Source organism: Nomascus leucogenys, chromosome 3, assembly GCF_006542625.1.
Source record: "Nomascus leucogenys isolate Asia chromosome 3, Asia_NLE_v1, whole genome shotgun sequence".
NCBI lineage: Eukaryota > Metazoa > Chordata > Mammalia > Primates > Hylobatidae > Nomascus > Nomascus leucogenys.
Genome location: NC_044383.1, coordinates 46285784 through 46300021, shown reverse-complemented (window position 1 = coordinate 46300021; position 14238 = coordinate 46285784). Strand labels below are relative to the sequence as shown.

General features: G+C 40.5%; 1 protein-coding gene across 1 annotated transcript in view; it reads right to left on the bottom strand.

Annotated features, from left to right (window-relative positions):
* The window catches only part of SGMS1 (sphingomyelin synthase 1), a 310538-nt gene that overhangs the window by 261296 nt on the left and 35004 nt on the right, over positions 1 to 14238 (bottom strand). The window lies entirely within an intron of this gene.

Below are 14238 nucleotides of genomic sequence, written 5' to 3'. Positions count from 1 at the left end.
ATAAGACATTGTGCACTTAAAAACTGAAGAAGGTATATCTGGGCCAGGTACAGTGGCTCACACCTATAATCCCAACGCTTTATAAGGCTATGGTGGGTCACATGAGGCCAGGAGTTTGAGACCAGCCTAGGCAACCTACCAAGACCCCATCTCTATAAAATAAAAAAATTAGCCAGGCATGGTGGTGCACACCTGTAGTTACTTGGGAAGCTGAGGCAGGAGGATCCCTTGACCCCAGGAGTTCCAGGCTGCAGTGAGCCGTGATGGTGCCACTGCATTCCAACCTGGGCGACAGTGAGATGCTGTTTCAAAAAATAAATAAACTTTAAAAAAAGGGTATATCTCACATTAAGTGTTCTTACCCCCGTCGCCCTCCTCCCCACACACACAAAGGACACAGGAAATTTTTGGAGGTGATGGATATGTTTATTATCTCGACTGTGGTGGTGGTAATACAAGTGTATACATATGTCCAAACTCATCAAATTGTATACATTAATTATGTGAAGGTTTTTGTATACAAATTATATCTCAATAAAGCTAGGGAAAAAACAAAAGCAAGAAAGCTATGGCCCAAGCATAAATAAAAACATTTCCAATATCTTCTGAAAGGCTTTTTAAGTTTCACAGAAAATCAAAAAAGAAATAAAGCAAAGAAGTGTAACTGTTCATGTTAACACATGTTTCTGATCTTCCCAGAGCTGTTTTACTCCCAGAGCCCTAGCCCCATTCACATCCTGCCTGAGCTATGTCCACTACAGCACCAACCTCAGCGGCATCTGCCTTGCCTCTTCCTTTCCCTCTGGCATCCCTTCCCACGTTAGAGAGAGTGGAACCCACAGACACTTTCCCAGCAAAAGCCAAGCAGGAGATGGGAACCACACCAACCACCTAACACTGTATCACTCGGCCCGAGCTTCTGATCCATGAGGTACCCACTGAGAAGACAGGTAATGGATGTGCTGAGGCAGCTCACCCTGCAGGTGAGACCCAACTTCTTTAAACACAATGGCCAGTTCATCCTCATTATAGACCCAACAGTAAATCTCTCAGAGAATGTCATAACTGTGACCTCCACACAGGCATCATATACTGAGGTCTCTTGTGAAAAGCCAGTAACCTCTGAAGCCCCTCATCGAGTACACTCATCTCAGAGTCACCCTTGTCCCCACTTTCCTCCCAGCAGCCACCACAGCTGCCACTGGAGGAGCACGCCCCTTTTGGCAGAATAGCCAAATTCCATAAATGCCACCCTTTCTTCTCATCCCCCTCCAAAAGCAGGGGGAGTCCCATAATAGATAGAATATTTCATTCATGCTCTGTCTGAAGAACAATTTTTCCCATAGAAAAGCTGGGTACGTGAATTCTCAACCAGATGAGGGGCCTATTCATAACAATCTCAAATGACTAATGACAAAGCTGTTGTCTGTCTCATAATAGCTCACAAATTTTTTGAATCAGAAAATCATCTATGTCATAAGTGCAACCCTTCATTTCCTGAGAGCACTTTTGATGTCACCCATTGCACCACAATGTATATACATAAGCTTCTGTCAATAGAAGTGTGTTAAAGAATCCAAATTATAATTACCACATACTAAGTGCCAATACCATGGTGGCAAAAGAAAAGAATGTGAAACAGTGGTTGTCCTATGGGCAAACAATCTAAATCCACTTGGAAACTGTAAGTATTTGGCTCTTCCTTGGCTCTTTTATCCTGTCATCTATAAATACTGCATAGAGCTGGGACTTTAAGCCCTGGGAGTGAACTAGTTCTAGGCAAGATCAGAAACTGGTAGTTTCTACAAAGAACAGTGATAGTTTTCTTTTTCATAAAAAAGGTTTAGTTTCTTTGGCTGGCCCTCAGAATTCAGAGGAGTCTTTTGGAAGACTAAGGCTGCTTCCGTTAAGGTAGGGGTAACTTGCTTGGGCTGGAGCTTTAAAAGTGCACTTGTGGCAGAGGCAACAACTGTGATGATCAACGGGGATGACACAGCTCAGGAAAACCCAATCTGGGTGATGGTCAGTTAATTTGTCATCTTCTGCATGGTTCCCTCTTAGCAATAAAAACCCTTGTCTATGTCTTTAATGGACATAGCTCCTACAGTTCATTTCACTACCATATACATTAGGAACAAGACAGATTTGGAAAGCATGAAGAAGACATAAAACAAGTATAGAGAAAGGCAGGAGTAGCTAATTAAACAACAACAAAAAAAAAGGTCCCTTTCCTAACGTGCAAGAATTCATAATTTATTTATATTTAGTCCTTTTAAGAAACCCAACAAACAATCAGGCATCTCTGCAGTAGTGTCCTTCCTCTTAATTTTAATGCAATCTCAAAATAATACAAAAAATTACCCCTAGATTGTTTGTGGCTTTCATAACAAGAGAGAAAGGAACTTTCTATATTTAGGAAACCTCTGAATCTGATTTCCTCAAAGGTTCATAGAGTAATAACAGGCCAATGCTTTTAAGTGGAAAGCAATTTCTCTGTTTTGCACACAGCCCTGCACATCCAAGGGGAAGTATCTTGGGCAAGCTTCCATAGCAATCAGCATGAAAGCAGAGAGGCTTTCCTTTCCTTTCCCGGTGGTGAAGTTACAGCTATTAAAGGGCTGCTACTGCACAGAGCTGCGAAGCTTGTGAAGGGGACTTCTGTTATCTAATCAGCGCCAGGGCCAGAAATGACCATCTCGGTTACTACACAATGACTAAGGCACTCATCTGAGGGGCTGTGTTCCAGTAAGCTAGAAGGAAGGACTGGTATTTGACAGAGGATACATCCAACGTTCAGAAAAGACAAGAAGCAACTGAGCTTATCACCTCAAGGAGCAGATCACGAAATAATCCAAGGTCAGTTAGCCTATAGTAAAAGAACCACTCTGCTCTCCTAAAACTGCTTAATTTTTGCAGAGACCTGCTATCAGAAAGGCTAACAATAGCTTTTTACCTATTCTCTGATGGTCTGAGCTTGGATGCTTTGTTGAAGCATTTATGAGGGATCAAAACCACAAATATAGCCCCGCTCCCTTTGCTGTATTTATGTCCAGTCTCTTTAGCCTGCGGGAATGCCTTTTGTGGGTGGTCAAGGACAAATGGCATTAAAACCTATTAATTCAGCTTTTCATGTAAGAAGACTTAATGTGTCAGCTGCATTTTAATCTAAGGATTATATGCTTACCCTTGGAAAATTCTTTCAGGAACATCAATAAGGATTTTTTTTCTACAATTTTTATTTTTTATCACAAGGCCCAATTATCATTTATAAATGTATTGGCATTTTAACACCTGAAATAAACGCTCTTAGCTAAGAAAAAGAGGCAGCTGCTGCACAGTTAACAAGAAAGCCAAGATCTCTGCTGAGACCATCTAAATATATACCATGCTTTATAAAATAAAAGAACACCAAGCTAATGCTCACCACCGCAGGTATGTGTCTGAACAGATGCCAATGCTGCAAATTCTGACCTGGATTTTTTTTTAAGACTTCTATATTGACTTCCAGTTAAAGACAGTGGATGAACACACATATTCAGCTCCTCTCCCTCCTAAAACCCCAATACCAGAAAATTATTTCTTTTTAAATGCATAAATCTACAAGGACAAAGATAATAGGGCAAAGATTAAAATGTTAAACTTTTTAAAGCTGGAAATCTGATAGATGATAGCAACTAACAGGCCCAAAGAAGCCAAATCTTCCAGTTTGTAAAGCCCCATTCTTAATCATGAATGGACACTCAAAGATCATAGAGAAAATATCTAACATGAAAGACAGAAACAGAGGAAAAAAGCAACTCAAAGGAAATAAAAATTACGCAAAAAAAGCTTAAAAAACAATCATTAACCTCCTCAGAGAACTAAAAGAAAATACTGTCATGAAATAGTAGGATTCTATACAATAAAAGCAATCAGAGAATTAAAAAACTGTCAAAAAATTTTTAAAAAACATTATAACAAACATGAAAAATTGAATAGAAGGGTTAGAAGGTAAACGTAGGAAATATCCTAAGAATACAGCTAAGAAGCAGATGTGGAAAGCGGAAGAAAAGGTAAGGCTGTCATAGTAAGTCAACATCTAACAGAATTCCAGAAAGAAAGAACAGAGAGAACAGAGAAAACAGAGGGGGGAATTCAGCAATGATACACTTCAAGAAAATTTCTAAAAATGAAGGATGCAAGTTTCCAAGAAATGAAAATAGACCCCAGCAAGGAATATTATGAAATTTCAGAACACCGAAAATAAAGAGAAGAACAAAAAACCCGAGAGAAAAAAGTAAGAAAAATGAAGTCACCTACAAAGGACCGGGAGACAGTGTTAGCCTTCTCACAATCAACACTAGATACTAAAAGATAATGAGCAATGCCTTCACCATTCTGAAGGTCAGTGATTTCTAATCCAGAATTCTATCCTCAGCCACACTATAAATTAAACGTGAATGTGACAGTCTCAGACATATAACAACTCAAAAGTCTTACCTCCCATATGAAATTTTCTAGGACGCTTCCAAAAATGTGCTCCTCCCAAATACGGGAGTAAACCAAGAAAGAAGAGGATATGGGATGAGGGAAATTGGGAATCCAATACATAGGCAAGATACGAGAAATGCCCAGAAAGGTATTAAAGAGAGGATCCCAAGATGTGGTACACAGCAGGCCTAGAGAGCAAGTAGTCTGGACTGGAGCAAAGCGTAAGACTCCAGGTAAGATTTCTCCAAGATGTAATTGATAAGATAGCTGATATGGCTTAAAATATTAAGAGGAAATTCACATAGAAGGCTGTTTGTGGTTAAAGTAGTGGTAAGTGCATAGAAAAACTTTACAAGACACAATTACTAAAATCCAAGGAAAACACAATTTGTGTGTGTGCAGAAAATTTAAAGTAATCAAACTATACTATATTACCCAGCACATCTGTGACTCCTGTTTACACACTGTAAACGCCAGATAAGAAATGGGGGAGGAGGAAGAGAAACAAGCATAACAGGAACTTAAGTCTTTCGCAAGAGGCGTTATGGAACTATGGAATCCTTTAAAAAACAAAGGTGTATGACTGCAATAAGAACAAAACCTACAATTTAAAAAGAGACGACGATTACAATCTATACCTAATATTTCTTTATTATACCATCTGACAACTTACAAATTACTTTCACAAGTGTCTAATGATTTAACATTTACCACAGCAAGTTAGGGCCCACCCCCCAAGCCCCTCAACCCTCACTTATAGAGACAAGGGAATCACCTCAGGGAAATTAAGTAACTTGATTAAAGTGACAGAACATCAAGGTGGCAGACACAGGACTAGAAAGAGCGGGGCATGCACAGGAGTGCGGGATTTACAATATGGTTGATATTAACGACGTGAGTGGGCAACTATAGGGAGAGAGCCAAAGTGAGTTTTGGAGTTCAGTGGCTCTCACACCTGAGCATGCCTAAGAATCACCACCTAGACAAAGTATGTGAAGTAGTCAAGTTCATGAAAACAAAAAGTAGAATGGTTCCTACCAGGGGTTACAGGAGGGAGAGAAGGGCAGTTGTTTAATGGGTTTCAATGGGTATGAAGTTTCAGATTTGCAAGTTCTGGAGATCTGCTGCACAACAATGTGAACGTGCTTAACACTAGTCAACCATACACTTAAAAACAGTAAAGAAGGCAAATTTTATGTTGTGTGTTTTTACTACAATATTTTTTATAAAAAAGAATCACCTGGAACACTTCTTAAAACACTGATCACTACACCCCACCCCCAGAGTTTCAATTCAGTAGATCTGGGTGGGGCCTGAGAATTTCCTCTTCTAACAAGTTACCTGATACTGCCATCCCAGGGACCAAATTTTAAGAGCTATTGCTCTACTTCAAAAATATTCTCAGTTCTGAATGCACAGCAACCTCCACTGAGACCCCAGACCAAGTAAATAAGTATGTAAGGGGCGGGGAGTTATGGAACTGCACATTCAGTGCTTTTAAAATCCCTCAGGGTGATTCTAATGTGCAGCCAGTGGTAGAGACCCTGGACTGGACACTGGCCACACCAGTCGGCAGTACAGCGTCTGTGATGCTAAGAGCAGACCTGTGCCACTCAGCCATATCCTGAGGCTGCAGGTTGTGCCTCAATTTCCTCATCTAGAGAATAACGATCACAGAGTTGTGGAGAATATGAAATAGGATAACCAACAAAAGAACTCAGAGTGGTGCCTATCACATAATGAATAATAATGTTGTTGCTTTTGTTGCTGACATTACAGGAAATAAGGTTGACCTTGTTTTCTCAGATGTAAAATGGGGTCAGGTTAAAGGCAATGAAGGAACTATTAACATTCAATCCCTGACTATGCAGCAAGGCAAAAGACTCCCAAGGAGCTAAGAACAAAATAAGTGGGATTACATCTAAGAACCTATTATAATTCCCACAAATATTTGGCAAACTTAGGATCATTTTTCTAGAATAAGTAGCTAATCCCTTTACTCTCTGAATAGGTGTTGTTCTTTGGAATATGAACACCATTGTAAAGCCAGGTGTGGGAATCAATACTCAGACACCACATCCTTCATCTAAAGAAACAACAAAAACAATGTGATGTGTCCAGACAGAGGTAATGCAGGACTCACAGGTGAAGTTCTTGAAGACATCTACATGGTAAACAATTTCTTGTCAAAAGAAATTGAGAAAAAGACAAAGCCATGATCCATTTATGAAATATCTGAGACTCCCACATCCCAGGCACAGTGGCCGTCTGCAAGGAAACAGCAACCGCAGGGCAGAGCCTGTCCTGCAGTGAAGAAGCGGCTCTGGCCCTCCAGCAAGCTTTGTGAATGCTGAATGGCAAGCACCATTTTTCCTCAAAAGCACTGCAGAGAGCACCAAAATTGTGTTTTCTGCTAAGTTTTTCCTTGCTTTCATAGCTGCATAGCTTGGGAGCGTATCAGAGATTACTCACAAATACTTTAAGCTTCCAATGTCCTGAGTCCACAGTAAATAATACAAAGAAATCACTGTTGTCGTCAGAGTTGGTCTGGGCCATACCAACATCTGAGTCTTGAGAAAAATCTCCTTCATTAAGTCATTTGGATAATTTCCCCACAAAACATTCTCAACAACTGTGGGAAAATATTCCTAATGAGGAAAATGGCATCTATTTGCAGACAGAACTGGCTGGCGGTCATGAGAACAGCACTCTGCAGTGGTCCAAACCTCTCAGAGTCAGCAATTCTGTCCTCACACCACATTGATGGGTTCAAGTCACCTCCTGACCACACAAAGCTTTGTCTCCTCTGAAACTCAGAATACTGGATCTGATTAAACCATCAGCAAACATTTCCCAAGCAAGTGCCCACCCTGGATATGGCTGATTGTCTCAAGCATGTGCCCGGCAAGATGGAACAATTTCTTCTTAGGAATGTTCTCTTAAATGTTTCTGGGGGCACCCTTCATGTGAGAAGCTAAAGACCAACGTTCAAGTGGAATATACAGAAACACTGCCTTTCTTGTACCACACAGGTACTTTAATCCAGGCCTACTTTCTAGTGCTTTTTCCCTCTCTGCTTCCTTGATTTATTACTAACCCAAATGGCCCACAATCATAACACAGAGGCAAGTGTGGGGACAGGGAAGAAGTCAGGTCCAAACCAGTGTTGACCCTTACAGGTCATGTGAGTCTGAACTTCCTTATCTGTCAAATGAAGAGGACACTTGCTCCCCGGCCAGCAGGACAGCTTTAAAGGTTGACAGTAATAACCAGGGATAGAGAGGCTAGCATCCATGAGGCACTATTCTAAGTGCCCTGCAAATGTCCATTAATTTGATCCTTCTCAGAACTCTTTTAGGTAAATACCTTTATCCCCATTGCACATCTGAGAAAACTGAGATACAAAGAGGTTAAGTAATTGGTCAAAAGCTCATGCAAGCTAATAACCGAACCTAGTCTAGCCCGAGAATCCATGTTTTTAATCACTTCTTTATCCTGCCTCCCCAATACCTCCTAAAGGTCAAACAAGAATATATCTGAAAATGCTTTTTAAACCATTAAAAGATACATTAATAATAATCATTATAATACTTAGTGTACCTCCCAGCACCCCCAGTCCTCTTGGTAACTGCCCTGATTCACCTCTGGAGGGAACCATTCCCAGCTATCATCAGTTTATGCTTCATCTTCTGCAGAAGATGTGCTGACCTCAGGCCCTGGAGTGAAGCACATGATCTGGCTATTCAATCGGAACAGGCCAATATACCTGGCCACAGCCACTGGTCCAGCACGAGGTACATGACTCATCATGACCAGGAAGGTTGTTTGTAATTAAGCAAACCTGAAGCTGCTAGAAGTCTCCATTCAGAGCCCAAAAACATGTAGCCAAGATGAATCCTCATGACATCATTTTGACCCTTAGTCTAGCCCCTCCTGAAGGCAGCTCCAATCCTTAGATTTGCAATTACTTAAGTCCATAGACTTTTTCACTTGAGACAGTTTGAAATGGGTTTTCTGTCACTTGCAACCAAGGCACTCTGTTCTATCAAGCTAAATTTACCTATACCTTCAGTACTTTCCCCCCTCTAAAAATAAAACTTGAGGACTATTAAAGTGAATTTTAATTGGTTAGTCTTGACAGAGCAACACTTCGAGGCTGGACTTCCTGACAAGATAACTCCACATTATATAGAACAGACTTCATTTTTTCCAATGCCACAGAACAAGGAATTTGGCCTGTCATAAAATTTGTTTCAGAAAATGTCATTTTTAATCAAAAGAACTAAGCCTACAGTTTCCAACTTTGTAAGAAAACAACTATGATATTTATATTCTCAGCCTTCTCAATTCTTGTTTTTCCTCTACACAACTATCCATATAGAATCACTAAAAAGAATATGACTGAATTCTTTAAAACATTTTAAACACAAAAAGTAGAAGACATGAATGGCTATAAATCATTTCTTCCTCCTAAAGAAGATTGGCCAGGCGCAGTGGCTCACACCTGTAATCCCAGCACTTTGGGAGGCCAATGGGGGAGGATCACGAGGTCAGGAGTTCAAGACCAGCCTGACCAACATAGTGAAACCCCGTCTCTACTAAAAATACAAAAACTTAGCCAGGCATGGTGGCAGGTGCCTGTAATTCCAGCTACTAGGGAGGCTGAAGCAGGAGAATCATTTGAACCCGGGAGGCAGAGGTTGTAGAGAGCAGAGATCGTGCCACTGCACTCCAGCCTGGGTGACAGTGCGAGACTCCATCTCAAAAAAAAAAAAAAAAAAAAAGATCAATTACACCTTAACTTTATTAATTTTGGCAACAAAACAAACCAGTTTGGAGTTTTCATCACATTCATTAAGCTATTCATTGTACCAGTTCACATTCCTTCCCTGTGGTTTCTTCAGAAGCCTAAGATTTCAGAGGAAAGCACTGTGGGTCACCCAGATCACTGCCTCAAAAGGTGACAAATAGCATCCCATTTGATGTCTGATAGCTCCCAAATCCATGTGTAAGTATGACCAGGGCTTCCTGCATTTCACATCTTTGAATTACTGCACATAGCTAAATAACTGCAACCATAACATCCAAACAAATTCCCACTTCCTGAAAGACCTCTCAGGCTGAAAGAAGGCAATGATACAGACATCGTGGCTGAAGATGGTTCACTGATATGGTTTGACTTGCTTCCTTTACATTGGTCTGAGGACAGTATAGGGGTGGTGAATGGGCAGTCACTCACAGCCCCAGTGTCCACCCATAATATATATACAAGCACACATGAAAATGCTACACAGGTGTAAAAGATGTTAAAAACAAGTTTCAAATTCCTTAATGTAAAAAAATACTTCTATATTTTCTACTAAGAAGAAACAAACTTTTATGACTTTGATAAGCAAATAGATAAGCACACAAACAGAGATAGATTAATGTGTTATGCTGCATTCCAAACTTTATTATCCAAACTCTATTATCTTGGTTGACTGTTGTTTCTATTGAGGTTTATTATTAAAGTAGCACAAGACTGGCCGTCTGCTTGGCTTGCTTTAGTAAGCACTTCAGAACTCATCAGCCCTTCTCCAGACGTGGCTACCTTCAGACAGTCTGGCATTACCACATGTAAACAATTAGGACATTTAAAACTACAGTAATTGTGCAAACATCACATTACATACTCCTCATTACGGAAGCAAAAAATCAAATTATGTAGGGTAAGTGTTTATCAAGTTTATAAAATTAATAAAGATAGCTGACATAATAGTTTTAAATTGAGGATTTTTAGTTCTATTTCCATATTATACTTTTTATTCTAAAAGCAGCTATGCTAAGAATAAGCCCCATGTGGTTGGTGCACACGGAAATGCGCTACCTGCATAACTAGAAGAGCTGACAGGGGATGCCCCTACACCACGATGTCATATTTTTTATTTATAGACAGCACAATCATGGAATGGAATTTCAAATTCATAGGAGACTCTTTTACTATACTTGGTCTTAGCCAAAAGGCCAAGAAGTGATAGAGGAGCCTCTTTTAAACTCCTCAAGACCAAGAACCATATCTGATTATCATCATTTTATGCCTGAAATACAATAAGCACTCTGTAAATACGTGTTGGATGAATACATGAATGAGAACATTAACACTAAATTTAATGGGCTCAGATTATTACATGACCACAGAGGTTATGATTACTATGTCCTTGCTTTTATGAAGTAAAGCAGGAGCTGGCAAACTTCTTTGTAAAGGGCTAGATGGTAAATATTTTAGGCTTTGTAGGCCATATGGTCACTGTTGCAACTACTCAACCCTGGTCTCTTTTGCAACTATTCAACCCTGCAGTTATAGCAAATATGTAAACAAATGAGCATGATTTTTTGAATAAAACTTTATTTATAAAAACAGAATTTGCCCATAAAAACACCCAAATCCTCTGAGGAACACTTTCTTATTATATAATGATGACTCTACTCTCTAAAGGTTGGAAAGTGGTGGACTTGCTAAATTGAGCTGGACAGGGTTTGTTGGGTTGATATTTGGGCAGAAGATATACACTCGCTCTCCACCATGCCCATCAATCCTTATGAGCAACCCCATTCATTTCAGTCACGTTACCAGCCTGGCCCATGTAAGCCTCTGAATTTACATCCCTGAACTCTACAGTACAACAGGCTTCCAGGGATGTGGCCCATTGCCATACCTGTGAATTGATAACTATACTACAGGCTCCTCAAGGGCAAGCCCAAACGTTCAGCTCTTTGCCCCTCACCTAACACTTAATATCAACACCTAATGAACTTTAAATATTCATCAATTGCCTGTTGTTTGATATGTTCTGCACGGTCTCCTTGGTGGAGCTGTAGAGAAAGCAATAATAGCAGAGAAGAGGACGTAGAAAACATGTGCCAGTAGGGAACGACGTTGAGAAGGGACATGGTGAGTCACAGGAAGAGCAGCAGGAATCAGCACAGCACTGATGAAACCACACCCAATTCTCCCAAGTGTGTCTCAATCTTCTCGCTGCTGTCTGGATTGCTCCCTCATATCACAGCAGAAGCTGGGCACAACCTGGTACTACCTCCACTATAACCATGATGAGGAGAAAACCTTGTTTAAGTCCCATTTCCTCTGGAGGGTGCCCCAGATGGGTAAACCCAAACAATTACCCACATCTAGTAAAATAAATAAATTGTTATGTTCTCCCACAATGGAATGCTCTATAGAAATGAAAATGAGCAATCAATAACTAAACTATATGCAATAATATGCAGGAATCTAATATGTTGTTGAGAGAAGCCAGACACAAAAGAGTACAATCTGCATTATATATTACACACACACACAAAGAAAAGACAAATGCAAAACTAATTTATGCTCCCAGAAGTCAAGAGAGTAGTCATCCATGGAGCAAGGGTATAGCTGACCCTTGAACAACACTGGTTTGAACTGTAAGGGGCCACTTAAAGGCAGATTTTTTTCAATAAGCACATTGGAAAATTTTTTGGAGATTTGCAACAATTTGAAAAAGCTCACAGATAAACCACATAGCCTACAAATAGCAAAAAAAAAAAAAAAAAATTAAGGAAATCTGAGGTATGCTATGAATGCAAAAAATATATGTCGTTGGCTGGGCGCGGTGGCTCACGCCTGTAATTCCACCAATTTGGGAGGCCGAGGCAGGTGGATCACAAGGTCAGGAGTTTGAGACCAGCCTGGCCAATATGGTGAAACCCTGTCTCTACTAAAAATACAAAAATTAGCCCAGCATGGTGGCACGCACCTGTAATCCCAGCTACTCGGGAGGAAGAATCACTTGAACCCGGAAGGTGGAGGTTGCAGTGAGCCGAGATCGTGCCACTGCACTCCAGCCTGGGCAACAGAGCAAGACTGCATCTCAAAATATATACGTGTGTGTGTGTGTGTGTGTGTGTGTGTGTGTGTGTGTGTGTGTGTCGTTATGTAGTAAGTCAGTAAGGCTTCCAGTCAACAGTAGGCTATTACTAGTTACATTTTCAGGGAGACAAAATTATACTTGGATTTTCAACTGCACCCCTAATCCCCAAATTATTTAAGAGTCAACTGTAGTGTCTAAAAGGAAGCATGAGATTGCGTTAGTCATGCTCTATTTCTTAATCTGGGTGCTGCTTACATGGATGTGTTCAATCTGTGAAGTTATATTGAGCTATACACTTATAATATGTCTATTTTCCATATGTATCTTCTACTTCAGTAGAAAGTTTTTTAAAATCACCATATCTCAGTGGTCTAGGACTAGACAGGGCCCCATATGTCTTCCCTTCATTCATCCTTCAAAGCCCCCTTTGCCTCACGTGGAGTCCCACTCACTCCTCCTCATCTTTTCAAAGCATAACCATACAGAGGCCAGAGAATAAAAAAGCAAAACTCAATCATTCTGAGCTACCCATGATTCCAGACACAACTCCTCCTGAATGCCAGTATCTTTTGAAGAACCTTTACTGCTATCACTGACCTTTTGTTCTAAATCAGAAAAGAGAGTATAAGAAGCCACTGCTGCCCTAAATGGCTCACTTAAATAGACTTCCTTTAAAATATGCTCTAAATAGGCAACCTTATAGATACAAATGTCTGTAAAGCAATGCTTAGATACACAGGGACCACTTGAGAAAGATACCATAAATAAATAGTAACTGAGATTGGAAAGGAGAACAGTCGACAGCCATCTTGCAAGAACCACAGATACCTGATGGTGTAATTGGCTATAATGTGTAAAGATCTACAACTGTAATCATAGCTGAACATGTCTTTGAGATTTTAAGTAAAGTTTCAATGTAGGTAGTCAAATTATGAGGCTGGGAATCATTTTTAATCTCTCTATTGCTGATTTTAATATATTAACCTATATAACATCAACTTCACAGTACCAGTCATATTCTTTCCACATTCTCCTACAAGTTTAGGTTTAAAAAATCAGCTAAGATCTTTGATCACATTAGAGCACAGAGATTGATCTAATTTTTTTTTTTTTTTTTTTTTTTTTGAGACAGGGTCCCACTCTGTCACCTAGACTGGAGTGCAGAGGCGTGATCTCGGCTCACCACAACCTCCGTCTCCCAGGCTCAAGTGATTCTCCTGCCTCAGCCTCCTGAGTAGCTGGGATTACTGGTACATGCCACTACTGCTCAGCTAACTTTTGTATTTTTAGTAGAGACAGGGTTTCACTATGTTGGCCAGGCAGGTCTTGAACTCCTGACTTCAAATGATCCACCTGCCTCGGCCTCCCAAAGTGCTGGGATTACAGGCATGAGCCACCAGGCCCAGCCCTGGTCTACTTGTGAATCCTGATCAGAGAGAAGGTGGGGCTGGTGATCAGATCCACTGACCTAACCATGAAACATCAGCCATGGCGGGGACGGGTAGATTACATGAAGAAAGCACAGTAATTTCTCTCTTGGGGTATATGTACAGTACAAGTTCCATGATTTTTCGCATACCAAATTCATATTACTTATCTGTTCATTAAAGAAATCACTCTCTCTCTCTCTCCGTGTGTGTGAGTGAGAGAGACTGGGACTCACTGTCGCCCAGCCTGGAGTACAGTAGCATAATCATAGCTTACTACACCCTCCAACTCCTGGGCTCAAGTGATCCTCCCACCTCAACCTCCCAAGTAGCTAGGACTACAGGCATGTGCCACCATGACTGGCTAAATTTTTAATTTTTTGTAGACACAAGGTCTTGCTATTAAAAATGGTTTTGGGTTTTGTTTTTTGTGACAGGGTCTTGTCTGTCAC